At 42.6% G+C, this 18319-nt stretch overlaps 1 protein-coding gene across 4 annotated transcripts in view; it reads right to left on the bottom strand.

The window, feature by feature from the left end:
* MBNL2 (muscleblind like splicing regulator 2) overlaps positions 1-4368 on the bottom strand; it is a 158004-nt gene extending 153636 nt beyond the window's left edge. For 3 of the 4 annotated variants that reach the window (XM_042979456.1, XM_042979461.1, XM_042979478.1), the window contains exon 1: positions 4124-4368. The gene's annotated coding sequence lies outside the window, so the exon portion shown is untranslated. The remainder of the gene's footprint in view (positions 1-4123) is intronic. The other variant, XM_042979470.1, reaches the window with a different exon arrangement.
* Positions 4369-18319: the final 13951 nt, after the last annotated feature.

The following is an 18319-nucleotide window of genomic DNA, read 5'->3' as shown; positions in this document are numbered from 1 at the left end:
TCTCCCCCCACCAAACACCAAGAACGATCTGAAACCTACAATTAATGCCTGATAGTCAAGGTGAAATTAACATTAACCAATACACTTATTAAAGTCTTTAAAACTTACAATTTTGCATCATTTCTTTCTGCCGCTGATTTTGCACATACACTAAGTCAGGTATTAGGTAATTGACTCGTTTTAACTGAATAGCAAAAGCCAGAGAACCCAAGAGGTGTTTAATAAACACTTGTTGACTGATTGATGGAATATACTGACCTAGCATCTTCTAGACAATGCGTTCTTTGTCAGAGCGCTAAGGTAAGTCGTTGGGTCCACTTTTATTACCAAGCGTTTCTCCCGCGTCAAGGGGAGTGGGCCAGCTGAAAGTTTGTCCACTGGCCTGTGGCTCAGGTTCACAAAAGAAACCCTGGGGCTTTACCTTTCACACCTGTTTTCACTCTCACAACAGAAGCGGGACTAGCCTCGGCTGCCGAGCCTTCGGAGGCACCGACCTGATGCAGACTCAGCATTGACGCCACCCTGGACTGCTTACTATGAATGTTATCACAGCTGCAACCCCCAGTTTGCACACAAAACCTAAGAAACAACTGAGCTGAGTAAAAAAACCAGGAGAAAAACACTGTATTGTAACTAATTTAAAAGCCCAGCCAAGTCTTCCTGCCTCGTTCTTCCGAGAGAAACCAACGCGTGAAATATCAAGTCCCTGGCTCCACGCGGCCAAGCGCAACTCCGCCCATCTGGTTCGGTGGACCATTCCAGAAAGGACGCCTGGGCGCATGACCCCTTTGCTTCTCTCTGCAGCCTCTTCCTCTCTTTCCTTGCCAGGCCTTCGGGCAGACTTTGTGAAAGGAGCGAAGTCCTTTACCCTGTTCCTCTCTGTCCCTGGGGTTCCGTGCTCACCTGGCCTGACTCTGGACCTACAGCTTTGCCTTGACTTTGCTACTGGCTGATGGTTTACACCCCCACCTTTCTCTAATGCCCCTCGCCTCCACTGCCCCCGCTCTCTCGAGCTGCCAGATTTCTCTGCCTGATATGACACAGTAACTGTTTCTGACCCTGTCAGCTTTCAGGTGCAGCTGTACCCAGAGATATTCAAGGCCCCCAAACTATGTTTTCAACAAACATGCCCCACAGTTTTATCACCTTTCATCAGTCAGAATCCTTTACCCCTTGCAACGTTACCAACCTGCTTCTATGCTGACGGTACGTTTTGTCATTTTGGAAAATGTAAACAAATCAATATGCCTTCTTCCCCCATCTTCTCTCATTATCAGTAAGAAAGTGCAGGAGGAAAGGGAGAGGAAGGGCATGAGAGACTGAGCCTGGTCAGTCTATCGTCAGGAATTCTCTCAAACTCAAATCTAAATGCTTTTCTCCCAATTCTCGCTCGGAATCTTGAGTGCCTGATCTTGAATTTCGATGGCGCTCCCCGAGCGCGGGACTGGCTGGTGGCCATGTGATATTGATTTGTTTTCGCCATAGCAACAGCAAATTAAAACAACTAGCAGAGAGGAGGCAGGCCGGTAACCAGTAAAGCTACATAACCAGTATATTTTGCAAGCGTATTTTCCTCTTTTCCTCATATTCTCTCTCTTATTCAATCTACTCTCACAAATTTAATGCAAAGTCAAAGCAAAAATAGCACTAAATGCTTTGGGCACTACAAGGCCTACGTCTGAAATAGTCTGGTTGGCACAGCTTCTGGTATATTGCATGAGATCGATGGAGAAAATGCAAACAGCAATGCTCTGAATTCCTTGGAAATTTTGTTTGTTGGTTTAAGGATAAATATCCCTAGAAAATTGACCTGAGCACACAGTAGAGTGAAGGGTTCTGGAAATATGACTATTTATCTTAATACCCTAAGGCATTTGCCAACTGTTTCATTAATACGGAGGTTTTATCCCTTTGTACTTTAAATAGCTCATTGTAGCAAGAGACAGATGACTTCTTTTTATTTTATTTTATTTTATTTTATTTTATTTTATTTTATTTTATTTATTTTTTTGGTACAAGGTCAAGGCCTCTCAAAATGAATGCTGGAATTATGAGAGAAAAGTGTAGCAAGTATTACTCAGTTCTATTAAGAGAGAGAAGAACGAAGGAGGGTGCCTGCTTAGGGCTACACAAGCAGCTGGAAAGGGAATGTAAACTAGAACCGGGAACTCCCCAGAACTCCGGTCTGTTCGTCTGGAAATTCTCCCTTCAGAGGCCCCATATTAAATGCTACCTTCCCCTGATCTCTCCGACCCAGGTTACCACCTGTGACACAGATTAACAGCCTGCAGTACTGGACTTCCCTTCCTTCAGCCCATCTGCACCAGGCATGGTGCTCTTTATGTAAAAGCAGCTGTTCCCACCATCACGGCCAGCCACGAACTTGGTGGCATAACCTTGGTCCTACACAGTGGCTCCGGGGGAACTGGGAATGAGGCCACAGGCACTATCCACCCAGGTGGCAGTACTGGGCTGTGCCAGGCGAAGTTGGGCCAGAAGCAAAGCCCGTGCTCCGCTCCCCACTGCTCTTCGCCAGGACGGCCAGAACCCTGCAGAGAACCTGCTCGGACCCGCCCGACGTGAGGCAGGTAGGAGATGCCCTATTTACGCTGGAGATGGGTTTAGGGTTTAGAAAGGACGGGCTAAAATATGAAGACATAACTCAAGACCTGCCAAGTGAGAGTCAGAATGTTCCTGGCCAGGACGTAAAGCAATATTCCTCTCCACGAGCCTGAATAAAAGAACACCCAGCAGAAATAGTTGGGGGATGACGTCAGAAGTTCTGGGCTAGTGTCCTGCACTTCTCCTTGAAAGTAAAAACAGTGGGTCTGGAAGAATCTACGTGGCATTGCCCTTATTTAAATGAATATTTGAACTGCTCCTCAGAAAACAGGCAGGATAGCTGAAGAAACTTCATCTTATTTAAAGATTATAAGCATGCCCTCCTTTTTTCCCCCACTTTATTTAGCTCCCCAATGCACATATTACCAAATTAACAAATTGTCTTTCCACTTAACCTTTGTCTTTTAAAAGGACAGTAATGTTTCTCGAAGAGCATTCACGGTAGTAGTGGTTAGGCAAGTCAGATTTTTTTCTTCGCTTCAGTGCTTGCTAACTATTCTAAAAATGTTACACATTTATTGTAAACACATGCTTCCGAGGCCTAACAAAAAAGCACAGTTTCCTCATGCCTGGCAGAAATTTAAAACGGAAAAGGGCAGAAAGAATTCTTTAACAAATATATCATTTCCTTCTCTTGGGCCAAGTGTGTTAAAAATAAATCTCCATCATTTCTCCCTGCTGCTTCTCGGCAAGAAAGTTGATATGGTTCGGCATAGTGAAGACACAGCTTTAAAAGCTAGCCTGCCCTCATTAAATTATTCTGCTGGCTGTGTGTTCTCATTAAAAATGCATAAAGATCAGATAATTGCAGTAAGCATTATTAACCCAGCTTTACTTTTGAATATAATGGTTCCACTTTTAAGCTGGAAACAAAGGCTCAGAAAAAGAAATGTAAACATTGAACTACAGTATCGAAAACTTGTCAGAAAGCTACCTCTTGCTGGCTTGTTAAAAAATGTGCTTTTGAAACTCAAAGCCGTGGCATTATAGGGCTAGGTGGGTCCCTAATTTCTAACACATAGACGTATTTTTGGCTAAACATTCAACCGATGGTTATTTACTATGAAGTTTTCCTTTTCTTCTTCATTACCAGTCCGTTTTCAAATAGCAGGATCAACGTAAACTTTATTTATTCGGGAGCGAACTGGGGCAGTAATGAAAATTTTCTAGAACAAGAACATAAGAACGCTCCCAGGAATTCACAGTTTTTGTTGAGTAATAAAATGGATCTCTTCTTTGAAATAAACACTCGTTTTATGCCTCACCCCAGTCAGGCGGCACAGATTCAAGCTTTTGCCGTTTCTTTCTTTCTTCCTTTTTTTTTTTTTCCCTCAAATCAAAATGTTACGTAAAACTCCAGGGTCCCCGGCAAGTGTTACATTTGAATTAGTGGAATCCGGTTTCCCTGGCTTCCCTAAGCAACACACATGGAATGCACCATATACTGCAGCAAACTCTTTAAACATTCAAAAAAAAAAAGGGGGGGGGGTGATTCTCTTACCTTGTTTAGCTCTGCCTCTTTTTCCCTTTTACAGTAACCCCGGGAACATCTGGCAGAATCCAGCGGCCGAGGCTTCTCCGCTGCATCATGAGGCAGAAATTTCCATGTAAATAGTCCTCATTCCCTGTGTATTGTACTCTGGGAGCCGTCTGCCGTATCTGGAAAATTTTGCCTTCAGATGATGAAGCAAAGACAGTCTAAACTCTGTTGCTGTAAAGCTGCAGCCCTTCCTCCCCACAAATCCCTCCCAGCCGGGGGCAGCCAATCCCCGGGCAGCTCGTCAGCCCTCCTCGTCTGAAACTGGCTCTTATAGGATGAGTGACACAGCAGCACAGCACTTGCGGTGTGTGAAAACAGTGCGTCCATACTGATGAAAGAGGAATTTCCCTCTCCGAAGAAAGCAATCATAGCACCAAGACAAAGTGGCACATAATTGGCAGAGCCGGGAGAGGGGTAGCTGGAGAAAACACCCTCCAAGACAGCCAGCCCAGAGCCTGGGACTGCGCTGTAAAGACTTTCGACGATACCAACTCCGCAGATTCAAAAAAGAAACCCAGGTTGTGCAGGAGAAGCTGAAGTCCTTCTCCCATCTGACAAAGCATGGGTTTGGTTTTTGGGTTTTGGTTTTTGAAAAGGGAGAAACAATTCAGCGTCTGCCGTGGAAATTAATACCTTACAGGGAGGGCATTTACAGCTGATTCCTATTAGTGAGGGAGAATGTGTGAGCCCAAGTGCATATTCAAAATCAAAACATGCTTAACCCCCTTGCACACAGTTTTCCTGGAGAACATCTGTTACTGCAGCGGTTAATTACTGTGGCTCGTACAGCTTTCATCTAAGTTTTCCAGCCACTGGGGTCTTCAATTAGGGAATTCTGAACAATAAAATTGATATCTACACATTACCCTTTTGTCCTGCTGGCAGGCCACGGCGAGACGACTAGGTGTGCCTTCACCTAATCCTAAGGTACCTCAGGTACCATTTGATAAATACGGTGCCTTGGCCCATATCGTCATCAGTGAAGCAGTGATTACAGGAGGATATTCACAGCTGAACACACACGGCACATGATCCAAGGGGCACCATCGGGTGCCATTCCCCAAAGGTTGTCTAGACGTGCCGAAGTTCCCTGAGATAAAGCAGGAAAAGAGAAACGGAAAGGTTAGTATGGGTTATTTATTTTTTCCCCCCAGTCAACAGTGCTCCTGCAAGCTCTGAAAAAACTCATATGGCATTTGGAAAACACAAAAAGAAGCATACATTTTCCTTCCACTTAAACACAACATTCTGAATTTAAAAAATGAAGTGTCATGATTCCAAGACCAGACCAAAGCAGGAACAAAGACCCATTCATCCGGAAGGTTGAACCAACGCACTATTGTTTATAAGCAACTGTTCAGTGCATCTGTAATGAAGTACCATTTGGGGTGGGATGTAATGGTTTCCCTTGATTTTGCTAACTGCAGTTTAAAAACACAGCATTTCCTGGGATTTCTAGGCTATTTCTTCAATAGAATATCACACGTTATTCCCCTCTGATTTCATGCTTACAATAATAATTACAACAGTTTTCATCCCAGTGTAAATCCGTCACGTATAACTTTTAGGTTTCTGTCTACTACGATCTTTTTCTGAAAATTTAAATAATCTCTACGGTCAAACTGGTAGAAAATTATTTTTAGCTAGCGATACACTCAGTATTATACTGCACGCAAATGGACAACCATAGGTTGTCTCCTCTTTCCCATCTCTCTGGTTCTGCCTATGAAATTACCATTCCCTTCATTTCGTTCCTGAAATTCGAGTCATCTTTGACTCGTTCTCCTACTCTCATTCAATGAAATGAGGTCTTGTTGATTTTTCCTCCTGGCTAGTGAAGAACTCTGATCTGATACCTGGATAATATAAATGCCAGTAAGTTGGCCTCTGGGATCAAGCCTCCCCACGTTCAAGAAGATTCCCTGTTGCCAGACAGGTTTTCCCATCATGCAAAGTCATGCTCCTCTCATATTCAATGCCTCCTTTCTTAAAATCCAAATCACAGACTCTCAACGTTCTTCATAACCTGCCCCCCCCCCTTCTAACTCAACTTTTTCTACACTGTTTTCCTAAGTGAACCTCCTGATGGAGGCATGCTCATTTCTCTGGGACCTGGCTCCCACAGTCCATCCCCAGACCTGACTCCCAAGGGCTTCACTTAACAAAATCTTATCCAACCTTTAGACCTCAGCTTGCATCCTCATTTGTCTGTTATGGCTTCTCTGTTCACATTGTCTTCTCTGACGTTCTTCTCCTCTGAAAGCGTTCTGCACTGTTCGTTTTACCAGGCCATTAAACCCCTAATGGTGAGCTTATCGCCCCACCTCGGAAGGCAAGGTTTGCATAGTATATCAAGATAATGTACTTAAAACATCTATACGGTGGCTGACACATGACAAATGTCCACTAAATAATGGCCACTCTTACTGTTCTTTCTACATTTTCGTCGTATCTAGTGAGGTGCCATGAGTAAACTTGCTGATTTCATGATTCCTATCTCGAGAATTGCTATCATATCCATCCAATTGCACAAGCCAAAAACCTGGTGGTCATTCTTGATGCTCTCTCCCCAACCGCCATACGAAAGCCATTATCAAAGCCTGTTAGGTTCTGTACTAAATGTTTAGAAATGTTTCACTTCATTCCATCTCTGCCAATGCAGTTTTGTCCAAGATATCTGTGTCTTTCACCACGACTATTGAAACAGGCTCTTAGCTGGCCTCCTGCATGTTTTCTTGATCCCTTCAGTCCCTTTTCCACACATCAGTCAAAATAAGAATTCACTTGAAAGTAGAATTCTGATGATTCTACATTCTTCTCTCTGCTCAAAATCTTTGCTATGGACTGAACTGCGTCTCCCCCAAATTCCTGTGTTGAATCCCTCAGCCCCAACGTGACGGTATTTGCAGATGAGGTCTTTGGGAGACAATTAGGTCATGAGGGTGGAACTCTCATGATGGAATTAGTGCCCTTAAAAGAGAAGACATCAGGGAGAGGGATCGTTTCTCTCTCACCCAAGTGACAACACAGACAGAAGCAGGCCATCACCAGAACCTGACACACTGCAAGCTGATTTCAGACTTCTGGCCTCCAGAACCCCAAGAAAGCACATTTATGTGGTTTAAGCCACTCAGTCTACGTAGCATTTTGTTATGGCGGTTTGGGATTGGGAACAAGATAAGAGTCCTCAACATGGCCTACAAGGTCCCATGATATCCAGCCCTAACCTACCTCTCTAGCCTAATCAGAAGCCTTTTCTTCAGGGAACTCTTCCCTGACCCCCAAGATGAGTTTAGGTCCCACCTGTTGTTTTTCTCTCACGGCCTGTGCACTCCAGAGCAGTGCTTCTCAAATTTAACGTGCGTGCAAATCCCCCAGGGATCTTGTTAAAATTCTCTGTCAGTAGTTCTTGGGTGAATACTGAGATTCTGCTTTGCTAACAAGGTCCCAGGTGATGCTGATGCTTCTGGTCCATGGACTACTCTTTGAGTAGCAAGATTTTATAGATGTTGTTTACTTTATAGCACTTTTTATAGGGTATGGAGATACATTTGTTTGGTAAATTACTGAAGATCTACTCAACCAGCTTATCAGCATTAGAAGTCACTATTGTTTCTCCAGCCTCTCATCTAGTATGTGCCTGGCACCTGACAGGAAGTGCCCAGTAATAAATATGTGTTTTGAATTAATGAATTGATCAATACAACATACTGCAGATCCAAGCTGGACTTTTCTTTCTTTTTCTTTTTCTCCCCTCACCCTTCCTCTTCTCTTCCTCCTTCCATCTGTAACTCAATATTGGAAGCCGTGAAACTCTGCAAAGAAAATTAATGTTTATTGAAGTCATGATATACTAAATAGAAGGGAGAATGATTGAGAAACCAAATAGAACAAGTGCCAAGAAAGTGTGACCTATGTCAAAGTAAAGAAGGTGGACACAGGACTCAAAACCAAAGACATTTGTCCAATAGAAGTTGTCAGTTATCTCCTTCAGGTTGATGTATTCAAGATCTATAACTCCGTCCCTTTCTCTTAACCTCTAGGCCCAATTTGTCACTTGAATGGACCAGAGATAGCTCATTTTCACCTTGTCTGTAACTAAAATCATTGTTTATTTTATTGAAGTACATTTCTCTTACATTTCCCACTTGAGTGAATGGAGCCACAACCGCCTTTGATGCCCACCTCTGTCTCAACATCAATATCCAAACACTCCCACATTCTATAAATTCCTATCTCTTGAATTCGCCCGTGTCTCCCCATCTTCACTGCTGTGTCCCTAATTTAAGTCCTCATCCTCTTCTGTCCACTCTTCACCTCTCTGCTTCCAATCTTGGCCCTCACTTATCATGCCATTATCTACATAAAGTCACTGAGGGGTGCCTCTTATCTTCATGATGAATCCCTTGCCTATTTCTTGAATATATGCTCTCACCACTCCTCTTGAACTCACTTCCCTCCTACTTAATACCCAACACTAATTACTAAACTAGTTTTATCCCTAAAATGTGTTATGCCCTTTCTAATTTACAGCCTGGATTTCTTCTGCATGAACATCTCTGAATCCTTTCATACCCATCTATCATCTTTCTGTCCATCAATACCCAAAATACACATCATCTCTTCCAGGAAGCCTTCCCTGACCACCATGGCTTCCTTGGCCCCTTGACATTATATTCATCATAGCAATCATCAAGATCTGTTGTAAATATGGTTTGCTTGTTTATGTACCCCACTAGTCTCTGTGAGAGAAGAACTCACGTCTTTCTTGTTCATCAGTTTATCTCCAGGACCTAGAACATGCAATGATATAATAGCAGACACATACTAAATTGTTGATGAATGGTTAAATGGATAAACTTAAAAATAACATTAGTAATAAAATGGCAAAGAGAAATGCAGGGCTCAAACAAAAAATTGATAGTGAAGGCACAGGAACAATGGACATTATATATATATATATATATATATATATATAGACATTATACTTACACACACACACACACACACACACACACACACATATTTAAAAAAGAAAGTTAGGCTAGAGAAGAGAAAGGAGAAATAATATAAAAACCAAAAGGCGCAGTGCAGTTATGAGATCACTCCCTTTGTTGAAGGTACCAAAGTTAGCAAGCTCATAGGCAAGAGGAAAATTATCTCTGATGATGTTCAAAATGGAGGTGATTTCCATAGAAACAAAATCTTCCTTCGAATGGAAAAAGATAGGTGTTCTGGAACAGATGGAAGTGTTGACTCTCCAGAAGAGATGGCTAGAAAGGAGGAGAAGGTTGTTTACTGCAAGAAGTGAGACAGGAATCACAGTGCAGATGGGCCTGGTCTGTGACAATGTGGTCTCAGGGCTCATTTCTCTCCCTGTATAATCTCTCAGTATACTCCTTCTAGCCTACACATGTCTACTTTAGTATAGTAGTCCTTTAGTCCTTTAGTATATACGGTTTTTTTTTATTTTCCTCTAGTTGTTTTGTGTATAAACCTTACCACAAGTCCCATGAGGGCAGAGACCATGCATTAAAGTCTTTTCGTAACCTCCACGGTGCCTCATATGGATCAGTGCTGACTTAATTTTGGTTGATGGATTTTTACTGGTGAAAATGTGCATACTTTAGAAAACATAGGTGGTTTTTGTTTGGTTGATTTGTTTGTTTGTTTTTAATGTGCAAATTGTTGAAAAATGCAGCAGGGAATAGAAACATTGGTTTTATAATTGTCAGAAAAAAGTTATAGTGTTTTCCACTGAATTTATCACAAGAAAGATCAACTAGTTCTTAAATTTTCTCCATCGGTCCAGAGCAGAAGACTCTGAGAAAAGTCAGGACTATCATTTCTGGGTTAAGGAAAATAGAAAATAATTGCGAAAGCATGTAAATGAAATGATGTGAGAAAACTTTTGCATAAAACATGGCACATAATAAATTCTTAATATATGTTCGCTATTACTATTACTGTTTTTATCATCATCATTCTTAGGTTCTAGAATTCTGCTGAGATTTCACTGAAGAGTGATGTCAAAAAAATAATCACTAGAGGGGCGCCTGGGTGGCTCAGTTGGTTGAGCATTCGACTTCAGCTCAGGTCATGTTCTCCCAGTTTGTGAGTTTGGGCCCCGTGTAGGGCTCTGTGCTGACAGCTCAGAGCCTGGAGCTTGCTTTGTATTCTGTGTCTCCCTCTCTCTCCCCCAACCCCCGCTCACATTCTATCTGTCTCTCTCTCAAAAATAAATAGGGCTGCCTAGGTGATTTAGTCCGTTAAGCATCTGACTTCGGCTCAGATCATGATCTCGTGGTCTGTGGGTTTGAGGCCCGCATTGGGCTCTGTGCTGACAGCTGGAGCCTGGAGCCTGCTTCGGATTCTGTGTCTCCTTCTCTCTCTCTCTTTCCTTCTACCCCTCCCCATTCCCACTCTGTCCCTCAAAAATGAATAAATGTTAAAAAAAATTTTAAATTAACATTAAAAAAATAATCACTAGAGTAGAGATTTCCAAACTTTCTTGATTTGTAGCACTTTTGATGTTCTGTATCTTTTTTCACCGTGCTCCTAGGCTAAAAGAAACACCTAATTGTTTTATTTATTAAGTAATTAGATCCTAACAACTTAGTAAGTGTTTATGTTTTAACAACTTTGTAGCTGTTTAAAAAGTTAACACAAAAAGTTTGAAAGAAAAAAAAACTGTTTTGATTTCATTCTTAAATAACCCTAATTAGTTATTAATGGATTGTGAGTGCCTGTTGGGCACTGCATACAATTCTCAAAGCTTGAAATCAGACTGGAACCACTACTCTCATTTCTCGGTCCACATTGATCTTTGTGCGGCACTTGCTTTTTGCCTTAGCCACTGCTAAAAATCCAACTTTGCAAAGACAGAGGGTATCATCGAAAGGAAAATGTAATCTGAGTCTCATACTGAAGCTGAATTACCTTGAATTAGTATTTTGCACACTGTCTGACAAATGTTGAGCATGGCTGTGTTTTCCCTGGGAACAAAATGTCCCACGGAACCCCTGTGAGTTCACTGCATTTTCTCAGCACATGTTTCATAGCACAGTTTGGGAACCATGCACTAAGGCAAGGGGCCCAATAGGCTGGCCAATGTCAGCCAATGTCAAGGGTCCCATTGTCTTTTTTTTTTTTTTTTTTTTCCTGGTGTGATACTTGCATCAGGCCTACTGTCCTGAGGCCTAAAAGCATTTGAAGTTGCAGAAAGAAGGTCAGGTCAGAGGTTGCGGGACATGCCCCGCCTTGAAACTGAGGTCATTTGAAAACAAGCTTCTGAAATGTGGGTGAGGCTAATAGTCCTCCAGAATTTCAGATGCTTGTGGGGCCAAGAGAAAAGAACATGAAACAAAGAGGACGCTGATGCTGCCAGCTATTCATGGGGAAAGGCACTTGCTCATAACCGTTGCCTTTCAAAATCGTGAATTCTGGAAATAAGTGCAAAGAGGAAGGAATAATGAGTCTTTATACATACCTTTCGCTGCTTATCCCCACCGTTCTCCTAGGCTGGCGGGAACGACCATGCTTCCTTCATATGTACTGCGGTGTCCACGATAATTTGATCTTTTACCTATGATAAAGGATGAATATTCTTAGGCCCCGTCTCCCCCTCCTTGTATTAAAGCGGTATTTCTGACGGAGAAGAGAATCCCCCAAACCGGAAATGCTCTAGGCGGCTGGCACGCTCTCCCTCCCGTGGGCTGATTTCGAAGATTTGTCCATCCATTACCTCCTACCCAGCTCCTGAATGAGAGGTCACTCTGGCCAGGGGTCCAGTAGCCCCTGGATGGGAGGAGAGCAACTCGCTCTACTTTCCCTTCCTTTCCCACAGCTCCGGTCCCGTGCGTCCGGACGCGCATCGTGGCTCCCGTCCATCAAACGTGTCCTTGATGTTTACTGTTTGTCGTTCCTTCTCTCCACTGGAGTATAAGCCCCTCACGGGCAGGGGGCTTTTTCTGTTTTGTTTACTGGTATATTCCAAGTGTTGAGTACAGAACCTGACACATGGGACTGATGATGAATATTCGTTAAATAAATAAATAAAACGTGGGGGGACGGAAATATGGTACAGGATGAGTAAGAAACTGTGCTTGAGGCGGAGCATCCAAGCTGAAGTAACATCTCCTAAGGTGCTTCCCAGGGTCGTTGGAGTCACGTGTGTGAAGACCAGGGAAGAGTCACAACCCCCGATGGAGAACCACTTTGATGCCGACTTTGGCGTGAGCTGTTGCAGAGTTGGGATTTCATGCTTCACTGATGTCCCATGAGCAGCCCAGATCCCTAGGAGGGCTCTTTGATGGAACGGGAGTGACCTCTTTTCCAGAAGGTGGAGAAGTGGGTGGGATTGAGGAAAAAGGCGATGTTGGAGAGGTCACCATGAGCCTCTGTGACAAGCGGGGGTATGGGAGCTCACTGCCTAGGAGGAGACACCGTTATCCCCGAGTGAAGGGACGGACTAGCTTCAGGAAGTAGAGTCAGGTGTGTGTATGTATAAGTGCAGCTTTGATTACCAGCTAGCATTTAAAAAAATAAATGGAACTGGTTTTGATTTTCTACCGTCTAATGTTCCTTAATGAAACTCTTTCCAATGCTCTGTCCCAACTCTGCCTCGCTTTGCTTCTCCCAGGATTTCTGCCCTACCTGGATCCACTCCTGCACTCATCTGATTAGGATTTATCAAATACTTGCCATATATCGGTCCCAATGGAAACATGGACGATCTAAAGTGAGCAAGACACAGCAGTGACCCCGAGGAGCTTGAAGAATTACACAGTGATCCCCAAAGCAAGACAGTCTCAAAAAGTTCCCAAAGGAAACAGCCAAACAGGCTCGGGAAATGTTGGAATCACCAATAAGCGTGTACTTTCACGAAAGGACTTCTCAGAGCTTTTATTCTGGGAATGTACTTTGTGAGTCTCCAAAAAAGGTTGATATAGTTAGCTCTGTTTGAGAATTTATTTTATCACAGACCCTTTTATTTTAAAAACATCTAACTAGTATGATATTCTGGGGGATGCATTTTGGGAAACACTAGTCCAGACAAATCTTTTTTTTTTTTTCTTCTGTTCTTTGGGCCTATATATGCTCACCTCATTCAACTCAACATCTTCTTTTTGATGTTCAATCTTCCTACTTTATAAGAGTCCTGAACTCTGTCAACAACTCATGAGTCAGCTACCATAATGACTCAATGCTACTTTCTATTCATTTCTTAGAACCACAGTTACCTGGAAGTTCCCGTGGCTCCAGAATATCTTGGCTGGACCAGACTTTCTTCCCTAGTCAAATGTCGCAGACCATTTGCCCAGGCATTCCTGGCCAGCAGAGGGCCTATGGTGGCGGTAAAGTGACCTGGGGGCATAACCACCCTTTTAAATCTTAATCTCATCTAAACTCTACATTCTAAAAGAAACACCCATTTATAGAAAACATGTTACTTCCTTTGCTCCATCAAATGCCATTTGTGGCAAATGCTCCTGGGGAATTTCTACAGTCTTGGAGGTTGGAGGTGGGTAGAGACAATTTATTTCTTACACATGTACATGGCGATTACTATGTGTTGAGTACAACACTATGAAGTACATGCTATTATTATCCCAATCTTACAGACCGTCTCGTTCACCTTTCTGGGGCCACAAAGCCAGCCAGTGGTGGAGCCCATTTGCCTCAGGGTTAAGGAAAGAAGAAGAAGAAGGAGAAGAAGGAGAAGAAGAAGAAGAAGAAGAAGAAGAAGAAGAAGAAGAAGGAGAAGAAGAAGAAGAAGGAGAAGAAGGAGAAGAAGGAGAAGAAGGAGAAGAAGGAGGAGGAGGAGGAGGAGGAGAAGGAGAAACAGTAGGATACGATCAGGGGGATCAGACGATCTGAGCGAGAGTCAGGGGTGACAGATTGCATAGACAGGACAGGCCACCTCGAGAAAGATTCTGCCGAGGTGAGGAAGCGTGTCATGGGCCCTCGGGAGAAGCATGTTCCAAGCAGAAGATGCAAACTCCAGGGTCCGGGGAGAATTCTGGAAGGCATTCGTGTGGAAGGGGCTTCTGTGTTCAACTGTTCTGGCTGCCAGTTCGTCACTTAAGTTCTACCCCTTGTTGCTTAATAGTACTTCCTGGCTATGCCCTGCTCTCTCTCTCTGTTAACGGCACAATCCACCATTCAGTATGGATCAGCCATCAGCCACAAAACTGAATTCCGTCTTTCTTCCTTAACACCCAGGACTCAGCTCACCACCTTCCCTCTATCAGCCAGATCTTTCTTTCCCCCTCTAGACGGTTCCCTAGCTTCCCTTTCTAAATTCAAAATACGGCTACCTCTTTTCAGTTTGACTTATCAAATGATCCCATTCCAATACCCATTCAGATCTCGGTATATATTCTTGATAAATGAAAACTCCAAACTTCCATACAATGTTCCGAATTTTCTTCCAAGAACATGTGTTGTGTTTTATAATAAAATTTTAATCTTTATTTTAAAAATAATTTGTGCAAAGAGAAAGCATCTGGCTTTGTTTTATCTGCTACAGAAAAGGGATCCTGTCATGGATATATTCTTTACCAGAAATGGGCAATTATCGAGCCTTCCATCTGGATTAGAGAGAAAAACAGCTTCACCTTAGCAACAGCATTCTGATGCTGATGTCATCACCTTACATCATTTGGTCTCCTGTCACTGTGTTCTTTCTCTAACATCTCAAACCTTAAAAACCTCGGAGCTTTATAGATCTCTGCATTTAAAAGGCTTAATGAAAAAGGAAGAAATAACCGCATTTAAATATGCACTGAGTCATTATAATGTTGAACTCTGTTAGCAGGTCTCTTTGCTGGAGCAAAACAAAATGAGAATTGTTCTTTTTCAACTCACTCCAATTTTTGCCACTGTTTTGCCTGCACCCTTGTGTCTCCCGAGCTGACGCCCACAAGCTCCCCCTTGCACCCCCAACCTGTTGGACGGCCAGCCTCCCCAAGAAGCCTGGTCACTTACAAATGTAATTATTTTATTTGGCAAAGCAGTCCAGTCCTGAAGGGATTGCGGTGAGATTACGATCATGGATCCCAGGGCTGGAAGAAATCTGACTATTCATCTAGATTCCAGTCCCTTATTTGAAGGCGGGGAAACAAACACAATGGTTGGCTTTTGTTAAACACAGAAAAGATCCTAACCCTCTGGAAGTTTGTGGTTCCTTAAGATTTCAGTGAGGATTCTCACAACGTGTCAGACCATTCCGCACCCCCCACCCTCCATCAGATGTCCTCCCCCCACCTCCCGTGGCTCCCTCCCTTGCCCCTGCCTCCCCCCTCCCCCCACGGTCCCCTCCATAGACAAAAATTCATGTGGCTCTGAATCAGTGCCAGGAATCTGTCCTGCGCCAGAAATTGGGCTGAAAGACTCCTCTGCTTGGAAGTTGAAATACAGGCTCTGGTCTCAAAATAAATAACATTTGAAAACTCACAGTTGTGTGGAATCATTTAAGTTAGGGTTACTTACAGTAATAAACATTTGTATATATTGGCAGGAACGATTCGCTGTCGATGAACAGAACACTATGCACATACAGATGACACTTTGGCAAAATCAGGCTCTCCGTTTTGGAAACCTCAGGCCGTGCCCCAAAGACAGAGACTTCCTTCAAGAGCCCTCTTCACACGTAAACCGCCAGGCTCCAAGAGTACTTTTACGAGTTCTCGATTTGCTGGATCCCTGACTAAGAAGCACACAGATGATATTTTTAATCTATTTTAATCTTAAAGTTATTTTTAACATAATTAAGCATTTATAACTTTGCTTTATATATACTTTGAGTTATATAACATCGCTGAGCTAATAATTTGGACTGCACTTTAAAAAATTCTCTATTCTCAAGATTTTTCACATTGAAGTATAATGAGGGAAACTGCCTTTTGGTTAGAAATCAATATCTCCCTTGTAAAGGCCCTTTTAATATTGAAAATAGCAACACAAAAGATCCCCAAACTTTTCAAAAAATGTGTATTTTACCGAATGGGCAATTAGAACACATTTTTCATCCTGAATCAACTAGTAAGTACTCACTGCCCCAATTACACTAACTGACACCTAAATACAGATTCTGCCATTGTCCTCAGAGGAGACAAAAGGGCTGCCTAATTTGTCTTCATGTCTTCAATATTGGAAAGATTATTACTAAGCGTTCATTGCACACTTTCTTTTGGAAAGCACTTTACGATAATTTATCACTTCATACTCACATTCGATCTGGGAGGTCACTGCCTTTATCTTCATTTTATAAGCAGAGACCCTGAGGCACAGAAGGTCCAGGACTTTATCCTGGGTCTCTGAAGGACCTACCTCTTTTATTACTGGGTGACGGACCCACACTCTGTGTAAAATTTAGGTCCCTCAGTGGCACAAATACCCAAGACTCGGTTTAATTTGAAACTTTGAGCAAGGGTTTGGACTCAGCGGACACGTTTTAGCAGGGAGTTGGCAAGCAAAACTTTGGTGGGTTCTCGCATTCACGTGGAAGAAAATAAGAAGGGAAGAGATTATCTTGGAAATATGGAAATATAGAGAACTTCCAGAAACATTCTAAAGGAAATTCAGAGGTTTAATTTAAAAAATCATAATTAAGTACCCAGATCATATCTGCATAATATTTTTAATTCATTTCTTGTGTTTTTAGCTGTGTGGGTGGCCTGTTTGATTTTTCTGCTCCTACCTTTAAGAACTCTGCTAAACAGACAAACTAGCCACAGACTGACAGACCATAATGACACCTTGCAAAAACACATTTTCAGTTAGTTTACTTACTTGCTGAGGTTAATGTCCAGGGCCACTGTGTACAATCAGGAAGGTTATGTTTGGCAAATCTCCAGTCCATAATTCAGGTTACAATCAATATTCTAGAGTCACCATTCTTGAAATATGTGCACATATTTGTGCAGTACACAACCTACTCAGCCATACATGTCTGCCCAGTTAACATCTTCAGACCAAGCGTGAGTGGGTAGATAATAATAGGGCTGGTCACAGACTTACTACTTTTAGATAATCTTTGTGTTTCTCCACTGACTCTTTTCCAGTCTTTTGTAAATCTTGTCATTTTTCCCTCAACTCTTTCTCAAGCCCCTGACCCATATACATCTACAACTGAGATTTCACTACACTGTCCCTAATAGCCTAAGGACTAGGAACTAGAGTTTCTGTATCCCAGGAGATTAATAAGATAAATCCATGAATCAGCTTTTACTTCTAGAGTTCTAAGAACAATCTAGTTCTGTTGTACAATCTGGGCCAAGCTGCAGCTTCCTCAAAAGGCTCGAGTTCCAGCTCTACAATGCAATCAGAGGTATGGTGCTAGTCTCACTGCCCTGCTCCCTAAGTCACAGAAACAATTCCAAGCACTGAGTCCTACATTTAATACTTGGTGCCACTGGAGTCCAAAACATTCCCAAGTATTTTCCTGGTAAATACTAGTCCTACAAGATGACCTGGCGGGGGGTGGGGGGGGGGGGGGCGGGGGGAAGGATTCTCTTACAAATTTGTTTGGAAAAAAAAAAAAAAAGAATTCTCTTACAAATTTGTTTGGGAAACCTTGCATACTGTGTCCTCTACTTGGAGATACATATAGTTCATTAGCATATTAAAGGCTCTGATAAGTCCTGCAAGAAATAAATCTGTTTAATTTTGTTTATCCCGAAACTTATTTATTTACTTTTGGCAACTCCTTTTAATATCAATAATGCACTTTGGGAAATGCAAATCTACAGAGAAACAAGTTCTCTAAACAATGCTCCTTTACATGACTGAAGACTCTTCCCCTGATCTCACCCTCATTGATTAGCTAGTTTTTAGCATCCATGATAGTGTGCTGTGCACCATTTACATGTTTTCCTGAGCACTTTGCAGGTTTTCGCTGTACGATGAGTTGAGCTTTGCAACAATTTGCGTGCAGGAAAGAGGAGGAGGGATACAAGGGCTAGGGAGACAGGTGAATAGAGGGAAAGGAGCCAGGTAGGTGACAAAGAGAACTCAGGGAAGGTTCCCTGAGTTTACCTGGCCACCCAGGTAAGATGAATGTAAATTCATCTTACATAAGAGGAAACTGAGGCTTAGGTAAGTTACATAACTTACTCTAGTTCACTCTACTAGTTTGATGCACAGCTTTAACAG

Source organism: Panthera tigris, chromosome A1, assembly GCF_018350195.1.
Source record: "Panthera tigris isolate Pti1 chromosome A1, P.tigris_Pti1_mat1.1, whole genome shotgun sequence".
Lineage (NCBI taxonomy): Eukaryota > Metazoa > Chordata > Mammalia > Carnivora > Felidae > Panthera > Panthera tigris.
The sequence above is the reverse complement of the archived record's forward strand: the minus strand, read 5'-3'. Positions and strand labels throughout refer to the sequence as shown.